Raw genomic sequence first — 14,276 nt, 5'->3', positions numbered from 1 at the left:
TGAGGGGCAAGCATCTCGTTGCAAGCATCATGTTCAGGGCTTAGCATCTCGATTGCCCCTTGTCACAAGTCCTGGGGGCCTTCTCTCAGCAGCCCAGTCCACCTATTAGCTGCGGATAAATGAGTGTGACCTCGGCAGCTTCTTAAGGAGGATGGGAGGGTTTGTGCCAAAGCTTGGGCAAGACCACACAGCTGGGCTCAGGGAGCCCAGCGTGCCCCGCTTGAGGTGAATCAGCACCCTGGCATCCTGCCGAGCTGGTGCCTCGTCCACCAGGCGAGCGGCCCCCTCCCCTCACCCTACCCTATTCCTGGGCGTCACCGGGAGTGAAGGTCAGCCGTGGGGTGCAGCTTAGGAGCCAGGTAAGGCGGAGGGGTTGAGATGCAGTGAGAATGACAACTTTGCAGATTTATTGTCATCCCATAGAAGCTGAAAGTGTGCTGCTATTTCTGTCCTTGTTACGCTGTACCTGAGGTGAAGGGGGTCAGAGTGGCAGCATCTAAATGCCGAGCACCCCCGAGGCTGGAGCCCAAGCCTGTCTGCACCCTCTTTGTTCAGGCTGCTATCCTCTGAGGGCTCACGCTTCAAAAGGTCTCTGCTGGGAGAGGCCAAGCAGGGACAGCTCGCCCATAGGGCGGAACCCAGAAGGGAGCAGAAGTGAGCGGGGGTCCTGGCCTCTGGGCATTCATGCGCTCTGAGCCTTTGAGAGTCAGAGGAGGGACAGAGGCCAGGACTTGAAATCACTGCGTGAGCTCTAATGAGGCCTGGACGTGGCCCAGGCAGTGGGAGGGGGGTGACAGGAAGTGGGCACAGAAATTTGGAATATTGAGGATTTGGTGATTGGGTTTGAGTGTGGACTGCCCTGGTGGCTCAGACAGTAAAGGTCTGCCTACTATGTGGGAGACCCGGGTTCGACCCCTGGATTGGGAAGATCCCCTGGAGAAGGAAATGGCAACCCACTCCAGTGCTCTTGTCTGGAAAATTCCATGGACGGAGGAGCCTGGTAGGCAACAGTCCATGCGGTCACAAAGAGTTGGACACGACTTCACTTTCAAGTGCTGTGAGAGGGACCCTCTGAAATACCTCCTGGGTATCTGGTGCAGGTAAAGGAGTGGGTGTTGTCATCACGGGCTGGGGGGCCGGCGAAGGAGTCAGCCTGGGAGGGAGGTGAGTGTAGTTTGGGACACCTTGGATGGATATCAGGCAGAGGAGCCAGGAGGAATTTTCATGCAGAGGTTTGAGACGTGGAGTGAGTTCCTTCTCAGGCTTTCCCCGTAGCTCCAGCAGGTTAAAAATCCGCCTGCAATGCAGATGTGGGTTCAATTTGTGATGCAGGTTGGGAAAGCTCTCCTGGAGGAGGAAATGACAATTCACTCCAGTATTCTTGCCTGGGAACTCTCTCGGACAGAAGAGCAGTGGACTATAGTCCATAATGTCAAAAAGAGCTGGACACAACTTAGGGACTGAGCACGCACACCTACCTCCCAGGTGCTGCTGGAGAAATCGGTCCCTTTGCTGAAGAGCCTTTGCCCCCAGGTGGCCCTCAGCTCTGAGATGACTGATCACCAGACATTCTGGAAGGACCACTGGGGACTTAGGTGCTTAGCTGCTGAAGCCATTGGGATATACAGACCCTGCCTGCCACCCCTACCCTCCCAACTTTATGCCTTTCATCTGAGTGAGGTTATAAAGTAGGTGGCTGGGGGATGATGAACCCCATCAGATAGGCGAGGAGGTGGAGCAAAGGACTTCCCAGGGTCACTCAGAAGCAGAAGAATGGAAGCTGGATCTTGGGTATGATGGATGGAACCTTTAAGAGCCAACTGCTGCACAGTACTGGAGACACCAAAGAAACTAGAACATTCTTTTAAATACCCAACTGAGCTTCCAAGAGAGTAAAGAAATCCCCAGGGACTAAAAACAAACAAAGAGGAAGCCAAAATCGGGGTGACGAGTGGTTGCCAATCCTTCGGGGGGGTCTGTGGTGGCTTGGGGACAAGGGTGGAGAGGTTGTTGACCTTTGCTGATCTTGGTAACTGAGGAGCTTGGATTTTACATCTATGTTGGGATGGGAGACAAGGCCTTGGGTCCCTGCCGAGAGAGTTTTGGAACTAAGACACCTGAGTAAAGCTGGATCCATATCCTCAGTGAAAGAGCAAACGGAAAAGAAATAATCCTTTTGCAAAAAAGCAGAAGAAGTTGTCAAAGAAGTTGGCTCATTTTGGGCTCTGTTGGAAAAATAAAAATCGAGTCTCTCTCGAGAAATTCTAACTCTAGGCGTTCCCTCACACAAAATTTGAGGTTTGAATTTGCATTGCCCACACGGTCCCAGAACTCCTAAGTCTGGAAATTAATATAAAAAGCAAACACGGGGTGGTTTACACCCACAGAGCAGGTGGCAACAGCAAAGGCAAGCCTCTCTGGAGAGACATTCCCACAGCAAAGGCCACGTGGGCTACTCACAGATAAAGCCTTGCTAACACGAGCTCTCAATTCCAAATTACAAATCATACAAAGAGGCAAGCCACAAACCGCAGAACAACAAACAGCACATATAGAATCCTGCATCTGATGTGTTATTTTCAAGCACACACCGAAGGTTTCCAAAAAAGATCGTGAATACAGGATGTAGTAGGACATGAAGCCAGTCCCAATAAATTTCAAGAAATTGGTGTCACAGATCACGTTTAATTTAAAAATCAATAGCAAAAACTTAACTGTTAATTAAAGACAAAACCTCATGTATTTAGACAGAAGCCCAGATCTCTCATTCCTGTGCATTTTTGTCCCTTCCCAAACTTCTGAAGTCTCTTTGGAACAGTGAGATTCCAGGATGGATGTGAAAGTGTTGGTCAGATGGCAGGCACACGGGAGGGTCACAGCCAGTCTGAGTTGAAGCTGGATATGGGAACAGGTCCCCCTCTGATCTCTAGACAGGATGTGATCATTAGAGCCAAAGACCAAAGTCCTCTCTGTCTTTTCCAAAAAATGGGCTCAGCGGGTGACAAAGACACGAGCCTGCATTTAAAAGACAGCCATCAGCCTTTATGAGCCAGAGGGTCTGGGAAACATTCTTGGAGAGCCAGGGTGGGCTGCTAGGAATGGGACAGAGCAGGTGGTGGGGGTTCTTGGTGCTGTCTCATAAAGACGAGCCCCGCTGCCAACAAGCCCCATGCTCTTTTGGGATGGATTTGGAGGTCCCAGGGGTTCTCTGTGAAGGCTTGGATACTCCCATCTGTGAGCAACAAAATAGGACACACTTTGGAAGAGGCACACGTGGCCTCTGTCCCCGACGGGGACTCATTACAGTGATCATCATCTCACTGGCTCCCCGGGCCATCCGTGCGAGTGCTCACAGCTCAGTTTCCACGCAGTGGTGTCCTAATGGAGGCTTGCTGTTCTCACCATCCCTGGCTCCCTCCCGTGCTCATCTGCCTGCCTGCCTTTGACAACTCAGGCACTGTAAAGAGACCCTTGTCCACGTTCAGGTGGCCATGTCACTCCCTTCTCAAGGTCTCCATGCTCCTCAGCAGTAAAAGAGGCCAGGACTCCTTGCTTGGCACGGTTCCTTGGGAGGACTGAATGGAGTGAGTGTGAAAAGCATTTGCTCAAGCACCACATGGGTAAGAAGGGACACAGATCTTCCTGACCTGTCTGGCCAGGATTGACCACTCCTCTGACTTCCCATCCTGGCGTTCCAGCCTCCCGCTTGCCAATTCTTGATGCCTTCCTCCCATGGAACAGCTTGTCAGTGGTGGAAGAACAGTGGAGGAGTCTGAGCTCTGCCAGCTGTGTGATCTCAGGCTGGTCACTCATGCTCTCTGAGCCCCTGTAACCTCTTCTGTAAAGTGGAGGGGAGCGCTTCCTCTCATTATCTTTTCCAACTCAGAATGACTCTAAGGGTAACTAACGAGTACAGAGTGGACCTTTTGAGGACTGACTCATTAAATCCTCAGCTTCCAGAGAGCACAGTGAGAACAACACACAGATGAGGGAGGAACTGAGGACTCAGAAAGGCAAAGTAACTTGCTCAAAAATTCCTACGTGGTAGAGCTGGGGTGTGAACCCATGCAGTCATACTTACCCACCAGGCCAGCATCCTCCCTGTGTAGCCTGGTGAGGGCTCAGTCACTGGGGCTGGACTGCCTGTCTGAGTGGGACCCTGGGCACATTGCTATCTCTTCTGTGCCTCTATCTCCCCATCTATAAAATGGGGGGTGAGAGTAATCCTCCCTTCCTCCTGGGACTGCAGGGAACTCTGCTGAGGACTCCAGGGGCCAGGCTCTGAGCTGCACACTCGGGTTTCAGTCCAGTCTGAACCCTCCCACAGTGCAGCCAAGGCAGCTGGAGAGAGAGGTTGAGTCACTTGCTCCAAATGGTACAAACTTGCGAAGCTGGACTTCAATCCCAAAGCCCCAGCTTCAAAGTCTGTGCTATTAACTACCCTGCTCTACCTCCTATGAGGCCCTCAGACTCCAGGTTCAAAACCAAATTCCAGACTGCAAATTGGCAGCCCCCCCACGGTCTGCCTGACTCACCACCCTCCTTGATGGGGGCCTGAACCCTGCATCTCTTCTTTGACTCATCCCTTCCCAGCTAGTCCTCAGCATCATGACTAATTGACCCCTGAATGGAAAAAACCATTCTGATTCCAACCATTCTGATTCCTCCCTTCCTCCTCAACTCTGCTGCCCAGCTCAGTTCAGACCCCAAAGGTGAGGATGATGGATACCAAGAATGCCCATTCTAGAGTGTAGACTTGCAACAGAGCTGGACAAAAATGCTCTTGGTCCCTCAGCTCGCCCAGGCTATGGGGCTACCAAGCCACGTGGAGGTGGGGTTTAGAGACAGCTGGGAAAGGGAGTTGTCTTTAGAGACAGTTGACATCACTCACCAACTTAAGCCAGGTGAGGGGGCTTCAGAGAGTGGGAGAGCACAGTGGCAGGTGTCCACCGGGTTTTGGGAGGTGGGTGACTGGGGAAAGGTGAGAGGCTGGCTGAGTCCCCTGTTTCTGCGAGGCAGGAAGAGACTGAACTGCTTTGGGGATGGTCTTTACCCCCAGCACTTGGGGGCCAGGATGCAAGCATATCTCCTGGGGTCCATGCCTGGAACTTTGCAGAAGGTGGCTGGTTTGAGGTCACTGGATTAGGATCTAACCCCAAGAGGATTGGGGGTGGGGAGAAACAAGGAAGGGATACATGATCTTATCAGAAGACTTATCATGTTGGGTGGGTGGACCTCGATGATAGGCGCTGAAGAGGGGTTGTGCAAGCCAAGGAATGCTGTGCCCAGGTGGGAACTGCAGGTGGGACATTCCTAGTGATGGAGGGACCCATGAAGAACGCACAAAAGTGCCCCTAATGGAAAAAGCACCAGCTTTCAGGTGATCATCTGACCCACCTGAAAACACTGATCTCCTGAGAACATCTGAACCAGACAAGCCAGACTTACCTTGTTACCTCTCTCTCCTCCCTGCCCCAGTCTCCCACCCTGGAGAAACCAGAGGCAACTAGTAGGGGAAAGGGCAAGGGGAGAGCAGACCAAATTGGGGTCTTAGAGCAGAATCCCACCGTGCCTCCTTCCGCATTATATAGGTCTTTGAGTTTAAGGCAGACTTGAGCTGGGGGAGAGGAGAAGCTTTGGCTAGAGCTTAGAGCTTTGCCATTAGACCCAACTGTTTCAACATCTAAAAGTAGGATAAAGCCCCGAAGCGACTGAACAAGCTATGAAATATGCCCAAGACCTCATCCAGAGGTAGGGAAGTTTGGGTCAACAGAACAGGTTAACAGGGTAGCCACTGAGAGTAAAATTCTTTCTGCTGCTTCCCTGGAAGCACAGCTCATTCTGTGTGTCCCGTCACTGCCTCAGCCTCCTGCTGCTGCTGCTGCTAAGTCGCTTCAGTCGTGTCCGACTCTGTGGGACCCCACAGATGGCAGCCCACCAGGCTCCGCCGTCCCTGGGATTCTCCAGGCAAGAACACTGGAGTGGGTTGCCATTTCCTTCTCCAATGCATGAAAGTGAAAGTGAAGTCGCTCAGTAAGTGTCCGACTATTCGTGACCCCATGGACTACAGCCTACCAGGCTCCTCCGTCCATGGGATTTTTCCAGGCAAGAGTACTGGAGTGGGTTGCCATTGCCTTCTCCCCTCAGCCTCCTAACAGGCCCTTTTACTTTCTTCTCCTGTTCCTACCCTGGGCTTCCCAGATGGCTCAGCGGTAGAGAATATGCCTGCCAATGCAGGAGATGTGGGTTCAATCCCCAGATTGGAAAGATCCCCTGGAGAAGGAAATGGCCACCCACTCCAGTATTCTTGCCTGGGAAATTCCATGGACAGAGGTGCCTGGCGGACTACAGTCCATGGGGTGGCAAAAGAGTCAGACATAACTTCCCGTCTAAACAATACGATACAATACAATCGTACCATACCCTGACCCCATCCCAGTCTACCAGGGCTTCCCTGCTCATCCAGGGAGACAGTCCATCCTAGTGATCATGAGGTTGGATGTCTGAGTTAGGACCCTAGCTCCTTGACTTGCAGCTGTGTGATCTGAAATAAGTTGCCTAATCTCTCTGTGCTCAGTATCACTGCTGCAACAGGGGGATCGTGATAGCCACACGCCTGTTCCACCGAGGCCTTGTGAGGCTCTTAATGATTACTTACAAAGGCCTTAGAAACATTGTAAGAAGGATCCCAGTGTTAGAGATCAACACTGTTCTCAAATGCTTCCTCCTTGCTGTGCAATCTTGGCAAAGTCCCTTTTCTCCCTGTTTCTCAGTTTCTGAAAAATAAACCGTGTGTGGGTACAATTTTTTTGTGGCTGCAGCTAGTGCTGGTGGCTGACAAACTTCAGTGAGGAGAGAGATCCAAGCCTGGACCCACCCCACGATGGGCCGAGAAGAGAGCTAGCAGGCTCTGCAGGCAGGAGCAGGGGAGGGTCGAGCAGGCAGGACTGCCCACTCTACCCTGGTCTCATGCCTTCTGCCTTCTTCTAGCCTCTGGGAGAGTCTCCCCAACCTGCCCCCTCTTCCCATAGGGATCACCTTGGGTACCCTGGGCTAGATCAGGAAACAGATGGCATTTGAGGGGTAGCTGCCAGGTACCCTTGGCTCCTCGCTGGATACAAGTGAAGAGCCATCCAGGTGAGGTCCCAGGTACACACCCCCTTGGTCTTGAGCCCCATCACACACCTCTGTCTGGCCCTGCAGTGTCCACCTGCCCCTCCTTCAGCAGCCGGCCTTTTGTCTTTCACCATGTCTGTAGGCAGCACAGGACTGCTCCTACCCATTTTACAGACTAAGGAAAGAATGTTCCCTAAAACTCAGCTTTCCTGCCTCCATGTGCTATAGCTACAGAGTCAGGGATCATCAGAAAAGTGCCCTTTGGGGACTGCGCTGGCAGTCCAGTGGTTAAGATTCCACACTTCCAATGCAGGGGGCGAGGGTTTGATCCCTGGTCGGGGAAACTAAGATCCCACCCACATGCCATGCGGTGCCGCCAAAAAAAAGGAAAATAGCCTTTTCTAGAGGAGCTGGAGTCACAGCCACCAGCCCTGAGGTTCCATTGTGCTTGGATGGAAATACACCCTGAACACAGGCAGGGAGCCAGTGACCCAGATACGAAGCAGACGTGGTACCAGACCTCAAGAAGTTCTTGAGCTGGGGAATGCAAGTTACAGGCGAATGCAGTGAAAACTGGTGCTGGGGCCACTGGTGAGGGCAGGAGGGGCGCTGCGGATCTAGGTGGGCTCCTGGGCTCTGCCTGGGAACTGCCTGGAGAAGAGGGTAGAAGGGGATGGGACTAAGCCAAGGGCGGAAGGAAGCTCCCAGGACATACTGCTTCCTCACTGGGTGGGGCTGATTGGCCCAGTGGAACAGGCGACATGGTTCAACTCCCAGATGGACACCCACTGACTAGGGGACCCTGGGGAAATGAACGAATCCCTCTGATTTCAACTTTCTTATTGTTAAATGGGGACGGTTACAGTATGGAGCTCCTAGGTTGCCACCGGTCAGGGTTAGGCAGAGTAAAAAGTTCAGGGGAGGAGGAACCGGGGGCTTTTGAGATGCTGATGAAACAGTGAGAGCCCCGGCCCTTACGTCTTCAGAGAGAGGACACAGCCTTATTAGGCAGCCACTCCTTCTGGTCCTTCTTGGCTGGACCTGGACTCAAGCTTACACGCTCCAGCCAACTCCCAGGCCCCCCACAAGGAGGACACCCGTTTCCTCCTTGATTCTCAGCTCCTCCCAAGCTGAGAACAGATGTCCTCACTTCCTGCTTGAGCCTGAGAGGTGAGTTGGCTCCTTTTCCCGCTTCCAAGGAAGTAAACACCCTGGATGGAAATCTCTGGGCTTCCCCAGAGAGGAAAGCTCCCTCTTCCCTGGCTGCTGCCCCTCCTCTCTGGTCTGGCTCCTCATCCCAACATCTGATGCTCAGACCTAAGCTTTTCGGGCCCTACCTGAGCCCTGTTTCCCCCTGGAAGGCCCCAGATTGGGGTGTGTTGATGGAACACATACAAGAACCTCAGCCTGAAGGATTCCCCAACGCTGCTCAGAAAGAGGGTGAGAGGGGAACGAAGAAAGGACAGAGCAACTATGGAGGAAGGCACTGTAGGCTCCTGGGGAATCAAGGAAAAGAAGTAAAAAGGGAAATTAACATTTACTGAGCATCTAATATACACTAGAAATAAATAAGGAAGAGGGTAGCATGTACTGGAGGGGCTTCCCAGGTGGCTCAGTGGTAAAGAATCCACCTGCCAAGGCAGGAGATGTGGGTTCGATCTTTGATTTGGGGAGATCCCCTGGAGAAGGAAATGACAACCTACTCCAGTATTCTTGCCTGGGAAATCCCGTGGACAGAGGAGCCTGGTGGGCTACAGTCCATGGGGTTGCAAAGAGTCAGACGCGACTGAGCATGCATGCAGCAGGTATTGGGCATCTACTGAGTGCCAGGCATACTGAGTGCCCTGGGAATACAAAGCAGCATGGTAAGAACTGATCCCTACCTCCGAGTTTGTGGGAGGTTTCACATGCAACATTTCATCTGGTCTTCTCATTCTCATTATAATCCTATGAGGTAGGTACCACAGCCCCATTTTATAGATGAGGAGACCGAGGCAGCTCTGGTCCAGGGACAGCCCATCCGTGGGTGGAGACTAGCCCCTTGGGATGGGGATGTCTGGAATGGATGCAGGCAGCTCTCTTTGACCCCAGTCCCCACCTCTCCACCCTCTGGGGAAAGGAAGTTCTTTGGTTCACGAGCACAGCCCTGGTGATGTCTCCAGTCACTGGGAGTTTGAGTATCCACAGGGGCTGGCCCTGGAGACCCAGAGATGAGGACGACAGAGCTGGTTCCTGCCTTCGAGGAGTTCACAGTCTTCTGATAGACAGGTAAAGGGGAAGATGCTGTAGTGGAGGGAAACCCGGGGGCTGAGGAAGGCAGGAAGAAAGAGAGTCGTGTGTTATTCAGTGTCCATTAGGTACCAGCACTGAGGGAGTGTAGTTTAGGGACAGTTCGGTTGACCAGCCAGCCAGATCTGCCCAGGACTGAGAGGTTTCCTGGGACACAGGACCTGCCATGCTGAAACTGGGTGAATCAGGTCACCTTAAGCCCTGATTTCAAAGTCTGGTTCTGCCACAGGCCTATAACAGAAACTAGTTGCCTGACTAGCGCCCACTCCCCTGTTCTTTTAGAAGTGACTTTCTTATAGTCTGAAGTTCTCCCTGCACAATCCTGCCTCCTCCCTCCCCGCCTGCAGATATGTTGTGCATGGACTTTACTAGGCTGGGGGAGGAAAGAATATTCTCCAGCCCTTCCTCGCCACCGTTTGCTCAGCAAGAGGTACTAACAGAAGGCAGAGGGAATTTAGACTGGGTGGCAGAGATAGGAGGCCGTGAATTCCTCTTGGGGCCCTGAGACCAGCTGTGATGGGGACTGTGGTTCATCATACCAACCCCTACTTCTCAACGTACCCTCATGAAGAGGGGCCCAGGGGACCTCAGAGGGGCTGCTCCTGGGTTGTGTATGGAGAAGTGAATGTTCATGGAGCAAGGGGTGGGATGTGGCAGCCTTGGAGGGCGCCTGTAGGTGCAGCTTTTGCTGGTTGGGTGGTTAGAGCAGTTTTCAGTTCGCAGTATACTGAGCAGAAGGTATAGAGGTTTCCCATATCCCCTCCCACCCCTACGTATGCAGCCTCCCCCATTATCCACATCCTACACCAGAGTGGGACATTCTGTATGACTGATGAGCTGATTTTTATGACTGATTCTACATCATTACACCCAGTGTCCATAGTCTACATTAGGGTTCCCTCTTGGTGGTGTACATTCTGTGGGTTTTGATAAATGATACCATCACAGTATCATAGAGAGTAGTTTCACTGCCCTAAAAATCCTCTGTGCTCCTCCTATTCATCCTCCCCTCCCCCGTAACCCCTGGCAAGCCCTGATCTTTTCACCATCTCCATAGTTTTGCCTCTTCATATGCTGGAGTCATACAGTATGCCGCCTTGTCAGACTGACTTCTTTCACTTAGTAATATGCATTTAGGGTACCTCCTTCTTTTCTCATGATTTGACAGCTCCTTTCTTTTTATTGCTGAATAATATTCCATCGTCTGGATATATCTGTTTAGTTATTCATTCACTTACCGAAGGGCATCTTGGGTGCTTCCAAGTCTTGGCAATCATAAACAGAGCTGCTGTAAACGTCCCCATGCAGGTTTCTGTGTGGACATCACCCTAGCTTTTGAGCCAAAGCCACCCTCTTCTGGGGAAGTACTCAAGTAATGACTGGGCATGAAAAAGTTATTGGGGAATGGGCATTTCTGCCAAATGCCAAACTTCCCTGATGGGCACTGTTGGCCACAGAGTGCATGCGTGCTCAGTCATGTCTGATTCTGCGACCCCATGGACTGTAGCCTGCCAGGGTCCTCTGTCCATGGGATTCTCCAGGCAAGAATGCGGGAGTGAGTTGCCATTTCATCCTCCAGGGGATCTTCCCAACCCAGGGATGGAACCATTGTCTCCTTCACTGGCAGGTGGATTCTTTTACCGTTGAGCCACTGGGGAAGCCCATTGGATCCAGAATACCCTGTTAAGATGGCCAAGGGTTTGTCAGATCTGCATGGAGGTCTGAGGTTCAACCTGCCCAATTCTTCTTTCTCCTCTTTATCTTTCACAGGACTTAATCTCCTATCAACCACTTGCATATCTAATGCTATCTTAGTGTCTGCTTCCTGAAGGACCCAACTAAGAGACTCTACCTCTAAAATCAATCCATGATCCATCCAATTTTCTCCATTATCATGACCTCCAAACCACTCAGTCCTCTCACCTAGATGGTTGCATGGCCCCTACCTGGTCTCCATGTTTCCTCTCCTATCCCTTAATGACCCAGCCCCCATACAACTGCCATTGATCTTTTACAAACACAAACCACATGATGTTACTTCCTTGCTTAAAGCTGACCAATGGAGCTTAACATCAAACCCATTCCCTCCCCTTGGCCTGTAAAGGCCCAAATGACCTTGCCCTGCCTTCCCCTCCAGTTTCCTCTCTCTCCAAGTGTTCACTGTGCTCCAGCCCCACTGGCCTTCTTTCTGTTCCTGGAATCTATCAAACTCATTTCTGCCTCAGGGCCTTTGCACTAGCTGTTCCCTCTGTCTGGAACACTCAGTCCTTCCCCAAGTTTCTCCATGGCTGGTTTCTCAGGTCATTCAACTCTCAGCTAAATGCAGGCCTTTTCTGATAACCTTATAAGCAATCCCCATCTCCCAACACCCCTCCCACACTCCCCACACACCTCCTATAACTTTCTATCATGTTACTTTAAAAATTTCCTTATAGTTCTCAGTACTATTGCTTATTTAATTATTCAGTTATTTACTGCTTGCCTCCCCACTAGAATATAAAACTGTAATTTTGTCCTGTTTCCAGCTCTCCCTGGTGCCTGGCACTATGCCTGGACCAAGTTCAGTTCAGTTCAGTCTCTCAGGAGTGTTCAACTCTTTGCGACCCCATGGACTGCAGCACACCAGGCTTCCCTGTTCATCACCAACTCCCAGAGCTTGCTTAAATTCATGTCCATTGAGTCGGTGATGCCATCCAACCATCTTATCCTCTGTTGTCCCCTTCTCCTCTTGTCTTCAATCTTTCCCAGTACCAAGGTCTTTTCAAATGAGTCAGTTCTTTGTATCAGGTGGCCAAAGTACTGGAATTTCGACTTCAGCATCAGTCCTTCCAATAAAGATTCAGGACTGATTTCCTTTAACATTGACTGGTTGGATCTCCTTGCAGACCAAGGTACTCTCAAGAGTCTTCTCCAACACCACAGTTCAAAAGCATCATAAGGGTGGTGTCATATCTGAGGTTATTGATATTTCTCCTGGCAATCTCAATTCCAGCTTGAGCTTCATCAAGCCTGCATTTTGCATGATGTACTCTGCATATAAGTTAAAAAAGCAAGGTGACAGTATACAGCCTTGACGTACTCCTTCCCCAGTATGGAACTCCTTCCCTATATTCCCCAATATGTCCAGTTCTAACTGTTGCTTCTTGACCTGAATACAGATTTCTCAGGAGGCAGGTAAGGTGGCCTGGTATTTTCATCTTTTGAAGAATTTTCCAGTTTGTTGTGATCCACACAGTCAAAGGCTTTGGAGTAGTCAATAAAGCAGAAGTAGATGTTTTCCTGGAACTCCCTCTTCTTTTTTAGATGATCCAGCAGATGTTGGCAATTTGATCTCTGGTTCTTCTGCCCTTTCTAAATCCAGCTTGAACATCTGGAAGTTCTCAGTTCATGAACTGTTGGAGCCTCACTTGGAGAATTTTGAGCATTACTTTGCTAGTGTGTGGGATGAGTGTAATTGTGCGATAGTTTGAACATTCTTTGGCATTGCCTTTCCTTGGGATTGGAATGAAAACTGACCTTTTCCAGTCCTGTGGCCACTGCTGAGTTTTCCAAATTTGCTGGCATATTGAGTGCAGTACTTTAACGGCATCCAAAGTCAGGCTCAAAACATATATTTTGAATGAATGACTATATTTGTTCATTTAGGGCAGAATTCCCTTTCCCTAAGGATGGAATGAAAGTGAAGGAATTTAAAAAAAAAGGAAAGTGAAGGAATAAAGAACCTCAGAGATGTGAGCTTCAGAAGGAAAATGTGAAGACTGTTGTAGTCTTATGAAAGTTCCCCTGTGAATCCTATTCTGGCCATCTCTTGAGGAATTCTGTGCTGGGATCAGGAGGGCCTCTCGCCAGAGCTCCAGAGAGATGGGTTTCAAGTCCTCTCTGTCCTAACTTCTCCCCTCTGCCTCCAGCAGCAGCCAGTGCTATCTGTGGGGGGAACTAGTACTGCAGACATTCACCCAGAGGCTGCCCGGGGTGTGGCCTCCTGCTGGATGCTGAGGATAGAGATGAATCAAGGAAGAAGGCGGGGTGGCATTCCAGGCAGGGGACAGCATGAGCAAAGGGAGAGACGGGAGACAGTCTGGTGTGTGGGGAAAGTTAGGCACAGTTTAATGCTGCTCCAAGAGTGAAGATGGGAAATGAGGCTGGGAGGGTGAGCCCGCCAAGTCTTGTAAACCAAGAAAAGCTAACATCATAAGGCCCAACATTTATTAAAGCTTTCCATGTGCTAGTACTCTTCTCCCATTTTATAGATTGTGGAACTAAGGCACAGAAAGGGTGGTGTCAGGCGCTGTCAAAGACCTGCTACTTTACCCTCTTTGCAAACTAGGTCACACCACTGGTAACAGGTAGAGGCAGGTTTGAACTAGGCCTTCTGGCTTCAGAATCCCTGCCTTAACCACTAGGTACTAGCGCCTTAAGGAATTTGGACTTTCTTCCATAAAGGGATGGGGATGCGTGCATGCTCAGCCCCTTCAGTTGTGTCCAACTCTTTACGACCCCATAGACTACAGCCCTCCAGGCTCCCCTGTCCTTGGGGTTCTCCAGGTAAAAATACTGGAGAGGGTTGCCATTTCCTTCCTTCTCCAGGGGACCTTCTCGACCCAGGGTTCTACCCTGCACTTCCTGCATTGCAGGCAGATTCTTTTACTGCTGAGCCACCAGGGAAGCCCCAAAGCGATGGCAACGGGGAGTCACTAATAGGTTTGTAAGCAGGAGAGTGACATGTTCATATCATAGGTTTAAAAAGTCATTCTAGGGGATAAACAGATCACTTTGAGCAAAATTCAACTCCAGCCTCTGGACCCATGTATCCAACTATTCCATCGCTCACGGAGCAGCTCACATAAAGGGGGCACCATTTGGTGCCCAAG

This window comes from Bos taurus, chromosome 5 (assembly GCF_002263795.3).
Source record: "Bos taurus isolate L1 Dominette 01449 registration number 42190680 breed Hereford chromosome 5, ARS-UCD2.0, whole genome shotgun sequence".
NCBI classification, from domain to species: Eukaryota; Metazoa; Chordata; class Mammalia; order Artiodactyla; family Bovidae; genus Bos; species Bos taurus.
The sequence above is the reverse complement of the archived record's forward strand: the minus strand, read 5'-3'. Positions refer to the sequence as shown.